Raw genomic sequence first — 13,328 nt, 5'->3', positions numbered from 1 at the left:
TGTAGAAAACAATGCGGAGGCCTTGCTGCTAATCTAGACTCTGCCTTCTTTACAGTTCACTGGCACTGAAACGAGCAGCACAAATGCCGAGGAAAATATTGTCCACTAAAATCACAGCTTCTGTTTTACAGCCCGTGGATCCTGGCTTGCAAAATAGGCACAAAAATCCTACCAGCGATTCAAATCATTTAGAGAACGTTACAACGGCTGTACCAAAAATAACACGGGCCTGTCTGTTAGTAGTTTAGTTAATTGAAATAGACTGATAATTCCAAAAGCACAAATACAAGCTGAAGTCTTATTTTCCAAAGTTATTTCACAATGGTTTTAGGCAGGCAGAAACCTACGGGCATGTCCACCATACGCAGCAGTGCACAGAGCCCCAAGCAACCTCCAGAAAGGCTGTTATGTCCCCACAGTACAACATGGGGACACAAGAAGGTGCCAGCTGCAATATAGGTGGCTTTATGTGGGGCTGTGCCCAAATTAATAATCCTTTTTTTTTTTTTTTTTTTTGAAGCAAGGCCAATTAGTAGTTGCATCATATCCAGCTCTGGAAATAGATAGCTCAGGGCTCTTTGCCTCGTACTCCCCTGCGTGGTGTAGGCATGCCTGAAATCACAGCACAGTGCTGAAAAGACACTGACTCCTACATTGTTTCTTAAAGACACCTTTGAAGACCATGATGGGCGGGAGATCCTTCAGTTTATTTACTATTATACTGAAATATATTGCTGGAAGTCCTTCAACTCATCACGTCTTCCTTGTCCAACAGATGATTCATCAGGGCTTCCTGTCTGGGAAGCAGACAGAGCTCTTTGATATTGAGTTCTGAAGTAGCAGGCAGGCCCATAGGTAGGTTAGAAACTGGGACAGAGACTCCCAACCCAGAGGCTCCAAGAAGGAGCAAGGCTGCTCAGGGAGGGCAGGAAGAGCAAGGCATTTTGCTCTGAGCTCCCTCATGAGGAACTGGAGAAGACACCAACTTGTTTTATTGCAAACCACTCAGAGACAAAACGACCCAGTTTCATCTTTCACCGTGGGCCTCTGCACTCCTTTTGCACCACTGGCATTAACCTCACTGAGATTCATGTTTTTAATGTGCTGTACTGGAGTTTGTTTCCGTAGTTTCTGGTTCCACCGCTGCGAGGAGTGCCCAGGTGAGGTGCTGCCCAAGCCCGAAGAGTGCCGTTCCTCAGCAGAAATCAGGCATCCATTAAGAAAATGGTTGTAACCTAAGGAGAGGTGGCTGGGGGGAGAACTGGGTTCAGGGCTCTGCTTTTCTCTCTGCAGCAATCTCGTTCGGTGACCATGAAGCGCTCTGTTCACCTGTCACTGCCTTGATTTCCCCACGTGGACTGAATGCCCACCTCAGGAAGGAGGTCTGACAGTGGTGGGGCTCACATTGCTGCTGCAGTAAGCTGTGCCACAGGAGCCCTGTCTGAGCCCCTAAAGACTGGGTTGCCTCCTCAGATGTTGACATCTATTCCTTTTGCAAACTAAACGGGTGTGGGACTTTAGTTTTCAAGTCATGCAGTTTTGCACAGTAGTCACACCCATATATGGTGAGTGATAATCTGATTATTTTAAATGCACTCATACATGCAGTTTATACTTTGTCTTTTCTAATACAAATTTTTGGTTCCAGAGAAAAATACGTGTAAAATTGCACTCAGCTTTTGATCAGTGGAGCCTAAATAAATATTCATAGTATAATTTACTTAAAGATGCTATAATTTCATGCACTGTATTTTTCCTTCATTTATACTCACAAATCATGTTGGTAGAATGGTCTTGATTCTAATATCACCATTACTGCTGACACAGTATTGGCTTTGCTCCACTGATTTTCAATGATTTACTCCCATGCAGACTTTTTATGGGACTCTCTTCAGACAACAGATTTTGTCTCTGAATTTCTGGTTATTTCTGGATAGTTTACTTCTGAGTGTTCTTCTCTATTTGCTTTTGAAACTCCCATTTCTATTGTTAAAGCTGTTTGGACTGGAGTTTTCTCCTTCCCAGCCAGGATTCTCCCTCGGCTCAGCGATGCCAGGAACTCCTAATCCCGTGCTCCTGACATCACAGTCTGTTACTATGGGAATGTCTGAGAGCCGCACATTCAAAGACCTGATTTTTCTGCTGAAAATACATAGGCAAAAGGATGAATTCAGGGGGAGTACTACCATTCATACGATGTACACACATACAAATGCTTGCAAAAACACAGCTGGGAGAAGGACACAAAAGCTAGAAGCCCAAATTTTTTTTTGTTTGTTTGTTTTTGCATTTAAGGTGTGGGCTTGAAGCTCGGGCAAATGTTTCTTGTGGGTTTCCTGAATTCCTAGCTCATGGTCTTGTGCTGAACATGGGTACTACAACTTCATCCTGTCAGCATACTGCCAGTGCCTCCTGTTCAGGGGTATTCAGTTGGTGGTTCATTGGGTTTATTATTCTTTTTTCTTTTTTCATGATTTTTCCATATTTTTTTTCCCCCCAAATTTGCATAGTTAAAAGAGGCAACTGAACAGGCAACACGGATTTATCCACTGAACAGGCAACACGGATTTATCCACTTATTTTTTCCCTCCAAGTGTTCTGCAGTTGTAATGTTCTAGCAAACAGAATAAAACCATAGCCATTGGAATGATTCATTCAAATTGCATTGCACTTTAGCTTTCTTTCACTAATGTTTGGTTCCCACTGAATTGAACCTATGAAGTAATATCCTTTGATTCTTTAGATAATTTCGTTCTTCTTGTACTTAGTTGTCCACCTCTTAAGATATCTACACATCTTGTAAGGAAAAATGATTGTGCTGAAACTTAGCTGTTAGCATGGAATTTCCAGTGTTAAATTGTACTGATTTCACTGACTGTATGAATGTAACCAATCACATTTTAGTCACATCTCATCCATAATTAATTTGTAGAAAGAAAGAAAAAAACAGGTATCTTTAGTCATATGTCATTTGGATGTACATTATGATGGTGGAGCCTATTACATATTACAATTTCATTGCTCACAGTACAAGCAATGTACAATTTTTTAAGAAATTTTATGTTATTGTCCCACACATGAGGGAGACTGTCTGTGGAAAGCTATGGAAAAGGTCAAGAATGGTCACGCTTTGCTTTTAGCTCTCTTACCGTGATCAACGTGCCAAATAAGCACTGGTATTTGGGCTGAAACTCCTGAAAAGGGGGGATTGGTTGTGTGCTGTCTGTGGCCATCGTCTGTGTTTTAGCACAGCAGTGCAGTGCAGCCCGAGGTAAGCCAGCTGCGTAAGGTATCCCTGAAGCTAGCAAAAGTCATTTCTCCTTTAGAGAGACACCAACCTGCAAAATCTGCTCTCCTTCGGAGGGCAATTTACTCTGCTGTATGGATTAAATATGCAACTTCTCTGATGACAACATTTTGTTTAAGCTGGTGAATATCTCTCTGCCTTGCCAATTTATGACACTATAGCCCTCCGGGCATCCCTTTTGGCTTATCTGCTACTGCCAAGATATGTGAATTGAATCATCTGGTAGTACTTGAGCTGCACATCTCACCCCAATGAATGGCCGACGGTCAGGTTGACTCAGCTGTTGCTGCACGTTATACTTTTAAGCTTGTTACATTTACTTAATTAATTCATTCCTGCTCTCAGACATCAGAAGCTGATAAGAGGAGGTTGCCCTTAGCTCAGTTCCTATTTCTTAACTTAAACATTTGATTAAATGTAATAATAAAATTACATTAGTCCTTTGAACTCTATCTATCCATGATTCAAAGGATTAAAGGAAGTTAATCCAATCTTTTAAGGAGGCTTTTTTGAAGTTTTGAGAGCATCTTTCTTCTCAGGGGCACACTTCGTTGCGTTTGCCCCATTTCTTTGTGATTTTCTGTCACTTACAGATTTGTAAAGCTTGAGTGGACCGTTGCAGCCATCTCATCTGCCTGCTGCCTGCCCTGGGCCCTGGAGCTCACCCACAGCTTCTCATCCCGGGGTGTGTGGGGGGGTTATTCTGCTTTACTTCTTAATGAGCCCTCCATCAAAGCCCCCACAAAATAGATGTGCCATGGAAGACAAATGTAATATATACTTTTTCATATGTCATCTTTCACTTGAGCGGACTGACAACCATCAATAAGCCCTGTATCTCCATCCAATTCGCGAATGCCACGGAGGTTATGTTTTGTTGGCTAAGCACAAAAGGTTGAATATCCCTAAATTCCTCAGATGCCTGATGAATTACCACGGACAATTAACAAAAGAACCTTTCCCTCCTCCCACCAAAAGTCACTTCAAAACCTGCACCTGGCTGTAATCTTTTCTACTTGAACTAATTGCTATTTGCCGTGGTGTATGGAACAAGGCTCCTTTGGCTAATAATGGCATTTCAAGCTACAAAGAAATTTCATAATAGTGCTTGTTCAGTTTTGGGATTGCCTATATTTTACAATGATTTTCCTTTGCAGGAACTGTGGTTATTGAAAATCTGAGAAAAAGAGAACAAAAAGCAAGCGATTCTGACAAAGCACAGGAATTTTCCTGCTTAAAGCTTCCTGAAAGAAGGAACATAGAGCATCAGATTTTGTTCACCTCTTTGAATAATTCATATATACTTACTGAAGGAGATTCTAGTTTAATGTATAAACTCTATTTATTTTTAAGCTAACATGTCAAATTGAATTTCCTTTTGTTGCGCAAGGCACATAATGTTATTAATATTTTATCAATAAGCTTTTGGCATATAATTAATAGTTGTTAAGGCCAGAAGGCATCACTGTGGTCACCTGTTCAGAAGCCTGGCACAGCATAAGCTGTAAGTCCAAAAAATTGTGCAGTGGAGGAAATTATTTCTTCCGAATTTGTTAGTGTGGTGGCTTCTGGGGTTTATCTTTTAGGAAAGCATTCAATCTTATGTGAAGATAAGTAAAGATAAATGAACCATTATAATAAGATTTGAAGCACAATTTTGGGCTGTTTCAAGCTAGAAAAATCTCGTTCTTTCCTTACCCTAAGATCCACTTAATTTTTAGGAGGAGGTTATTTCTTGCCTTTTTCATCAACAGTGCAGTGATGGGGGGATTTAGCCAGGCAGATTCAAGTCCCTCCAGGAGGTGTTTGGCTCCGCTCCTTCTGTCACCTGGATAGATGCTCAAATCTGCCTTTTGAGTTAGGGCTGTCACAATGTTTTCTGTGGAAGCAGTTCCACTTCTTGTGGAATAACTTATGTTTTAGTGGAGTAAGACTAATTTTCTCTTCTCTCTCTCTTTTCTTTTCCTTTTTTCTTTTTTCTTTCTTTTTTTCCTTTTTTTTTTTTTTTTTTTTTTTTTTTTTTTAAGGAACTGGCCTAGGCATGGAAGTGGAGCCTATGTCTCTCCCCATCTGTTTGAGCTCTAAAACTCGTCAGAATATGGAGTCACTCTGTCTTTTTCTGCCCAGTGAGTGTTGAAATGCTTGAATAAAATAAGAGAGCTCCAAGAGGAGGGCTTGGCAGAGCCCCACCTAATGTTGGCTGATGTTCACTCAGGGAGGTGGGTGATGTGTACGCAAATATCCTCAGGCAGATACTGGTACTGTACCTGCTTTCTGGATGAACAGAAGTAATTAACTGCTGGGCTCTTGGCTAAAAAGCAGGAAGACCATTTAGCTATCTTTTGAAAAACATAGAACCATCTTTGATCCGTGAAATAAAAGAATTAGGACTCTGGCTGAGCTGAGGTTAAGAATCTCTAGCAAAGATGGGCATGTCCCTGCAACTCAGTTAGGAGCTGCACAAATGCAGAGGGTGAGGCTTGCTGGTCTGTCTTCGTTTCTCATGGCTGAGTGAGGCTCACACCACAGTTTTGCAGTTTCTATAAATCCTGCTATATGGGTATAGCTATGAGGGCAGCTGTTGGAGTCGATGCTGATGGTTTCTTCAGTGTCAGGTTGTTGCTTACTTTCTCCATGTGTGCATGTGTATACTATGATAAAATGTCAGCTTGTGAGGAGCAGCTACAGCTACAAGCTGAGCAGATGAATTGCCAGTGATGGAAAGATGAGAGCTGACTCTGCTTCTGCCATGCTGCTGTGCCAAGTGCAACTGCAGTGAGGGCAGGTACGCAGGCACCCTTGTGCATCCCCTTCCCTCGGGAGCTGGTGGCAATGTCGGCAGGGCAGCACAGGTTTTGGAACATCTAAGGATGTCCCGGGGTGGGGAGGGGGCAGGAGGTCTGCACAGCCTGGGGTAAAGCTCACACTGGTGTATCTTAAGTGCCATTGACTGGGCAAAGGAGGTTTAAGCTAGCGTGTGCGTGTATCCTGTTTGCAGGAAAGATATGCTTTTGGAGTCCAACTCTTCTTTGTGCCCTAGACAGTGAACCCACATGTCCCCCCAGTTGTACACTACTAGTTGCAGTAATGGAACCATACCTTACTAAGCAACCTCACTCCGTCACTGTCTCACCCATGACACAGGAGGGTGACCATAGGCAACAAACCACACATAACCTTTTTGTGTGGGTTACATGCTCTGAAAGGCCTCTCCCATTTCAAATTTCTCTAAACAAACATGCACACAACCAAATTCTGCTCTTTGTCCTGGGAGGAGGCCTTTCCCGTGCGCAGCACCAGACACACATCTCTCCCCCAGTAGTTTGTCCTCTTCTCCATACTGGGTTCTCGTTATCTAGCTCAGGTAATTTTAGAGTTTCCATCTCTCTAAGGCCTTTTGATGCTGAGGTAAGACAGGAAAAAGAGGCAGAAACTTTAGGATTCTGGCTATTTACTGGTTTCCTGCATAGGCGGGATGGCTACCCCATTTCCATGACAGAAAGAGCTGAGTTTAAAAGGCTGAAATATCCCTTGTTGAGCTGCTCTTGTCAAGGGTGACATTACATGCAGTAAAGAGATTATCCTGATGTTTCCCATCTGCTAATCTGCATTGTTGATGTAGGAGGGATTGGTCCGATTTCATTTCCCAACTTTATTACAAAGGCTGTCCAACTTGGACAACTGCACTCCTGCATGGCATCTGAAATCCTCTCTATAGTAATTACACGCAGCAGGGACTGGATTGAATTTGCTGTTCCTATGATTCACCTGTAACAGTGATCTTTGCCGGTGTTTTTTAGTAGATAGATTGTTTAAAGCACTACCTAGTGCATTTGGCCTATAAAAAAGAATCCTTGTCATCATTAACTTAATATCAAAAGGAGAGGGTTGTTAGTTCAAAAATTATAGATATATCTTTGTGGATTAGGGCTTAATATAAAAAAGCTCACAGAATTCCTCATTTGTTCCATCCCCAGTCATGCAAGGCACTAAGCAAAACCGTATCTTGTGGAAATTGCTCAGCACAAGCAAAAAAGGAAGATAATTTAGAAAGCCTTGGCACACAGCTCAGTTTAGTGTCATTCACTAAAAAGGAATGGAATAGATTTAGAGGAATTAATTTAAGAAGAAGCTGCAGAAGAGGTCTGGCAAGCTCGCTGTGCTCAAAGAGATAGGGAATTAGCATGTTTCAGAGGGAGCATTTGAAGTATATTTTTAAATCCCATTTGAGTATTCTCCACTGGGTGCTGGTCTTGTTCAATGCCCCATGAGTCAAAGGAGAGGTTATTACTGGCTTCACTGGGCTTTTAATGAGACCTTTACTGCTTGGATATCTTTGATGGCTTCCTTCCTCGCCTACAAGCTCCGGTTATTAATGGCAGCTGCTTTTGCTTTCTGCTGGCTCCATAGCTTGTATACAGAAATATGGCAGCTGAAATACGCTGGCATGATGGACTTGGTAGCAAGGTCCAGAAGCCTAAAAACTGACAAAAAGGAGAGTCAGTGTGGACCTTGCTACCAAGTCCATCACCTGTGTGATTTATGCATAGTATGGCAGTTTTAGAAAGCTAAAGCCATGCTAAAAATTTTGGTTTGATGAAGTGTGTGAAGCATTACTGTGATTGTAGAAGATTGTGATGGTTTAAAAACATGGTGGCAGCCCAGAAGGTGGCTTGAATTGCAAACATGAGAATCCTCCCGGATACAAACACCAACAGTTCTTTAAGGGGAAGCAGAGCCAAAATATTTCATTTGAGCAGCAGCAGGTTAGGGATAAGATCAGATTAGAGAGCAGGAATAAATAAACATGGAACAAAGAGAGAAAAGCGGAATTCAGAGAAGGCAACTAGCCCAGAAAATTTAATTTTAGTGTGATATCTTTTCTTGGTGTAGGGGTTATCTGACATGACTACAAGTGTTAGGCACTGTGGCTACATGTTTAACTTTTTATAAGCCATTAAAACAACTGTTTTCATGTTTCATTCTTAACCTTTTTTTACTGAAAAAAGTTGTTTTTCTTTTTTTAAAAAAAATGTGTTGGTGAGGACAGCAAAGTTTTGTGTTGGAAGTTTAGTTTTGTGTCAGTCGGTAGCTACATGCATCCTGTCCGTGGGTCTTGGCTATGTCAAACTGAAATAAGTAATAAAACAAAAGCACACTGCAGATACTGTGCAGGCAGACACCCAAAGCTCTTTGGTCTCTATAGCATCCACAGATGTGCTGCTGTTGCCTTTCTTTCCAGCTCAGCAGCATTTCAAAATCACATGTTTCTGTCTGGTCAGATCCCTTTGAGATACCAGTTTGGAATTCCTTTCAAATATCTCCGTTAGCTTTAAGTTCCATAAAAAGACAAAAGATGTTGCTTCTTGAAGGAAACAGGTTTTCCCCAGAGGATTATATGACTGTTGTTATTACCTCCCCTCCTACACCTATTTCCCAACATCATATTTCTTGTAATGGTGTAGGGAGCCTGAAATGCTAGTTTCCGCTTTGACATATTCTAGGAAAAAAAAAAAAAAAAAAAAGATACTATAAATCTTTGCCCGTGAATAATGAGATTGTAAGACCTAGAGGGACACACATATGAAAACATCAAATAAGATCAAGGAGGTCTGGGGCAGCTGATTTTGGAACATTTTTCTTCCTCTTTTTTACAAGGCTAAAGCTAACAGAAGTTAAAATTTGACACAAGCACCGGGGACATAGTGTAAGGCATAAATTGGTAGTAGAAAAAACCCTTTGTCCTCCCTGGCAAGGATCTGATATATATAAATCAGATGAAATCAACAGACAATTTAATCAAATCTGTGTTGCACATAGTTTCCACTGGGTTTTTATGACTGAGCTTAAGATCACAGGTGAGTTCAGAAGTGAAAAAGCTTGGAAAACTGTTAATGTCTGTCCTCACGGGTTCTTTTAAAAAGATGTGTCAGCCACGCAATGTTCAATATCATCTTCATAAACAAAATGTCGATAGGATTTGGGAAGAATTACCTGGCAAAATGTCACTGCAAAATAATGCTATTACACTCTCTTAAGAACAAAATAACTTAATGTTCAGCTAGAAAGTGCACGGTGTATATCTGCTGCCCATGTTTAGCAGGACCTGTTCGACTCTCACTGGGCTCATAGTGTCTACAAAGGACCAGGCCTTATCACAGAAGTGTCCACAGACCTCCTGCAGCTAGTTTCTGTGTTACCTGAATACAAAAATCTGCACTTCACCATGTTTTTTCAAAACGATGTTTCATTTATGCCAGGTGAGCTCTAGGTGCAGCCCATGAGAGCCAGGAAGACTTTTGACCACAGAACAGGGCTTTCTTCTCAAAAGGAGACATGTGTCCATGTCCTTTAACATGTGTTGTGTGAAGGGGCTGGCATTTCTGTGTTCTTTAACAACAGCTTTAATGGGAATTTAACATCACACCCTTTCTAGTAGATAGATAAATGTGCCAACAGCTTTTGGCTACCATCAGAGTTACAGGTCATACAGGAATGAGAATATGTAAATGTGAGAAGACTTCAATAGTAGTAATAAACTTATGACAAGGGGAAAAGATTTTTTTTTTTCTTAGTTTTGGTCTGCTCTGAATTGCTTCCTTCCTTTCCTTCCCTCTCAACAAGGAGTTTTATGGTGCTTCAAGCACAGATGACTGTATGTATCCATTTGGTTTGAGCACTCACATATCATTTTACGTAAATTAGCTGTGCTTTGAGTCAGGCTGTAATTATGGTGAAAGGGTTTTTTTGACTTCAAGATAGTTATTCCTGAAAAAGCTGTTGCTAGCTAATAATCAGGCATTTCTCCATTTTTCAAATGATAGAAGCTGAGAACTGTCATAAATTAAATGCACTGGCTTTTATCGAAAAATGCCTCTGCTGTGAGAAGCCTTGGTACTTTATTCTGAATGTAGGCTTGTCACCACAGAGATAAGATGAATTCAAGGATTTAAGACTTATCAGAAAATATTATGTACCATGTTTAAGACAAAGCTTTGCTTGCTTAAAACAGCAGTGGAAGCTGAAACTGTAAACCAGCATCTAACAAAGGAAGACTGACAAAAACAAAGAAAGGGTTCACATTCTTTAAATAAAAGTTATCTGCTTTTAACTAAGAAGGGTGTAAGAACTGAAACTATGTTTGTCTGCAGACCTCTTTAACAGCTACAGTTACTGTGTGTTTTAGTGACTTTGTCACATAAATATTCTATTTTCTGTGCATTTCATTCTCTTTCTCCTCACTTCAGAAGTAAATGTTTTGTTTTATTTTGTTTTGATTTATCCCTTACCATACTTTTAAATCTATATGGCCTTGTTTCAGACCCAGAGGAAATCTTATCGTTTCTTTTTGGTGATATATAAGGCATGCTTTGATACATTTTTTTGGTTGTGACAGTCCCTCTATTCCTAGAAATTATTTTATTGCGTCCAGATTTTGATTAAGTATCTCAATAAAGAGACATACTGCACATCCTCTAAATATGTACTTGAATAATTTACTATATTATATTATATGTGAAACAACAACTAGAATTTTCCAAGGTGCCTTGGGAACTGAGATGCTTCTGTAAATGTGGTTCGGATTACTGAAGCACATGGGTAACTAAGACCTTTCTGAAAATGAGCTTCTAAGGTACTTCGGTACTCTGGAGAATGTTACTTGGGACAGTCACCAGGCACTTCAAGGTGAAAAGAAGCTCTAAGCAAAGTTCTCCAGGAGGATTCGGGGCCGATGGAGACAGCAGTGTCTGGGCACCATGAGGAGCTGATACCCAAAAAAAGCCCCTCTGCTGCTCAGCCTCTGCCCACATGCCCATGTGGGTGGGTGCCGGGGGTTGCTACCTGCCCCCCTTGCTGCTCCTGCTCCCGGCATCTCTTGCTATAGAAGTGCAGCGGTGCCTGGGCTCAGCCATGGTTTGCCATCAGAAAAGCGAGGACACACTGCAGATCACTTATGCCCAATCCAAAGATGGTGCAGCCAAAAGGAGGGCATCTCCAGCATGGTGGGTAACAGCTGGATCTCCACATGAGAGGTAACTATTGCCATGGATGCTACTAATTTCCAGGCTATTTAAAATTTTCTAGTTCAATGAATTTCATAGGAAAGGCAGAAGTGCTCACTATTATTGCTCTTATTATTAGAAGTCAATAATAATAATTAAAATTAATAACGACTGTAGCAACATCAGCACTAAAATTTTATTTTTATTTGTTATCCACATAATGCCATAGTCACCAGAATGTACCACAGCAAATATGATGAAGTCCCCACATCAAAACTAGAGGCTGCCTTTTAATCACAGCAAAAATGTTTTAGCAGACTTTGGCAAGCTGAGCAGCAATGCAAATATTCCAAGTGGTGCAATATGTGTTTAGGAGAGGGGACGAAGGGTTTAAAATTCATTTAAATTGAAAAACAGCAGTCATGCATTTCTCTAAACGATTGTTTTCAGTACCATAAGCCACATCCTTTTAAATTTCCTCTGCTTGGCCACATCATTGGAATGAAGTGTCATAGCTGGTTAAGTCACTTTGACATCATCCTGATGATGTGTCAAGCACAGGAAATTTGAAAGGACAGGGCTCAGTAAGGTCTTACCCTAACTCGCCTTCTTTTGACAATTCCTCCCTCCCACCCCACACCCTCCCTGCTCCTTCCTTCAGCTTTGGTGTTTCTGAGCTCAGTTAACTCTTAAAATCCCTACAACAAGGCTAATCCCACCGCAAGCGTTGAGATAGCGCTCTGCGGGTCACCTGCCTTTCTGTCAAAGCTGGTATTTTTGAAGTGTCTGAATAGTTATGATGGGTCAGAAGTGGAATCTGTTATGTTGAAATTGTCAGAGAAAAACCACACACACAAATCTCCGCTGACAAGATCCTCCGGCCTAGGAGCACTGGAAGAGATGAGACCCTTCAGGCTGCAAGTCTGCTGCCCGACCACATCAGCAATCATGTAAGAGCATCCATCACATAAACTGATTAGCAACCAGCCAGTGAGGTGCTTTTCTTTAAATATTGTTATTGGGAAAATGTTCAAAAAAACTTGCAGCTCCTATTAAGACACAGTGTATACAGTTCTTGTACCAGTTCTTATCTCAGTGGTCCTTTAGCTAATGTAGCTCTTTTTCTTCCATATCTATTCCCAATGTACTTACAGAAAATAATCTTAGCCTTTCTCAAGCTTCACCTTACTAAGCTAAACGACCTAGGTTATTTTGTCATGAGATAATCTCTCTGCTCTTTGGAGAAGTCTCTGCATTATTTTCAGTTTCAATGCTTCTTTCTTGATAATCAGGTGACCAGGAATGAAAATAATATTCCTTCTGCCGTCCTTCCACAGCTTCTCATGTAGTACTATTATTCCTCTTTTGCTGATGAAAATATCTCCCCTATATGCTTACCACAATTGTTTTTGCTTTGTTTTCATGGATGCATCCACTTGATAGCTCAGACTCCTCCTGTAGTCTGTCCATACACACAGTTATTTCTTCCCAACAGAAATTCTTGTTATTAGAGTCCATAAGGGCCTGGTTCGGACCCACATCTGTGTGCCAAATATTAGTTTATTACCTCTGCAGGCTTGAGCTAGGCAGTAGCAGACATGGCGAGGTGTACCTGTGTCTCTGAGCAGTCTGAGCAAGGGTATTGCTCCCTCTTCTCTTACCCATAATCTCATTCCTAGTGCAGCAGGCCCCAAGGTTATCCATTTTTTTTCCGCAGAATATTCTGCATCTCCTGAAAAGTGGAAATTGGATAATTTCCAAATGTTCTCCCATTTTATGTCATCAGTAAGTATCTTTTGTTTGCCACTATTTTCTGTGCCAAGGTCACTGATGAAACCATTAAGTAAATAGGGCCTAAGGTCGATCCTTCAAACAATAGCTTTCTCCGACCTGATAATTTCCCTTTCACAACCTGTTGTGAGCTGCCCTTTAGCCAGTCCTCTGCTGACCTTACAGTTACTATACTAATTCTCAGCTTCTGTACAAAATGTAACTTTTTTCCCTATGGCTTCATATCA

The sequence above is a fragment of the Rhea pennata genome, chromosome 1 (genome assembly GCF_028389875.1).
Source record: "Rhea pennata isolate bPtePen1 chromosome 1, bPtePen1.pri, whole genome shotgun sequence".
Taxonomy (NCBI): Eukaryota; Metazoa; Chordata; class Aves; order Rheiformes; family Rheidae; genus Rhea; species Rhea pennata.
Note: the sequence above shows the minus strand (reverse complement) of the source record.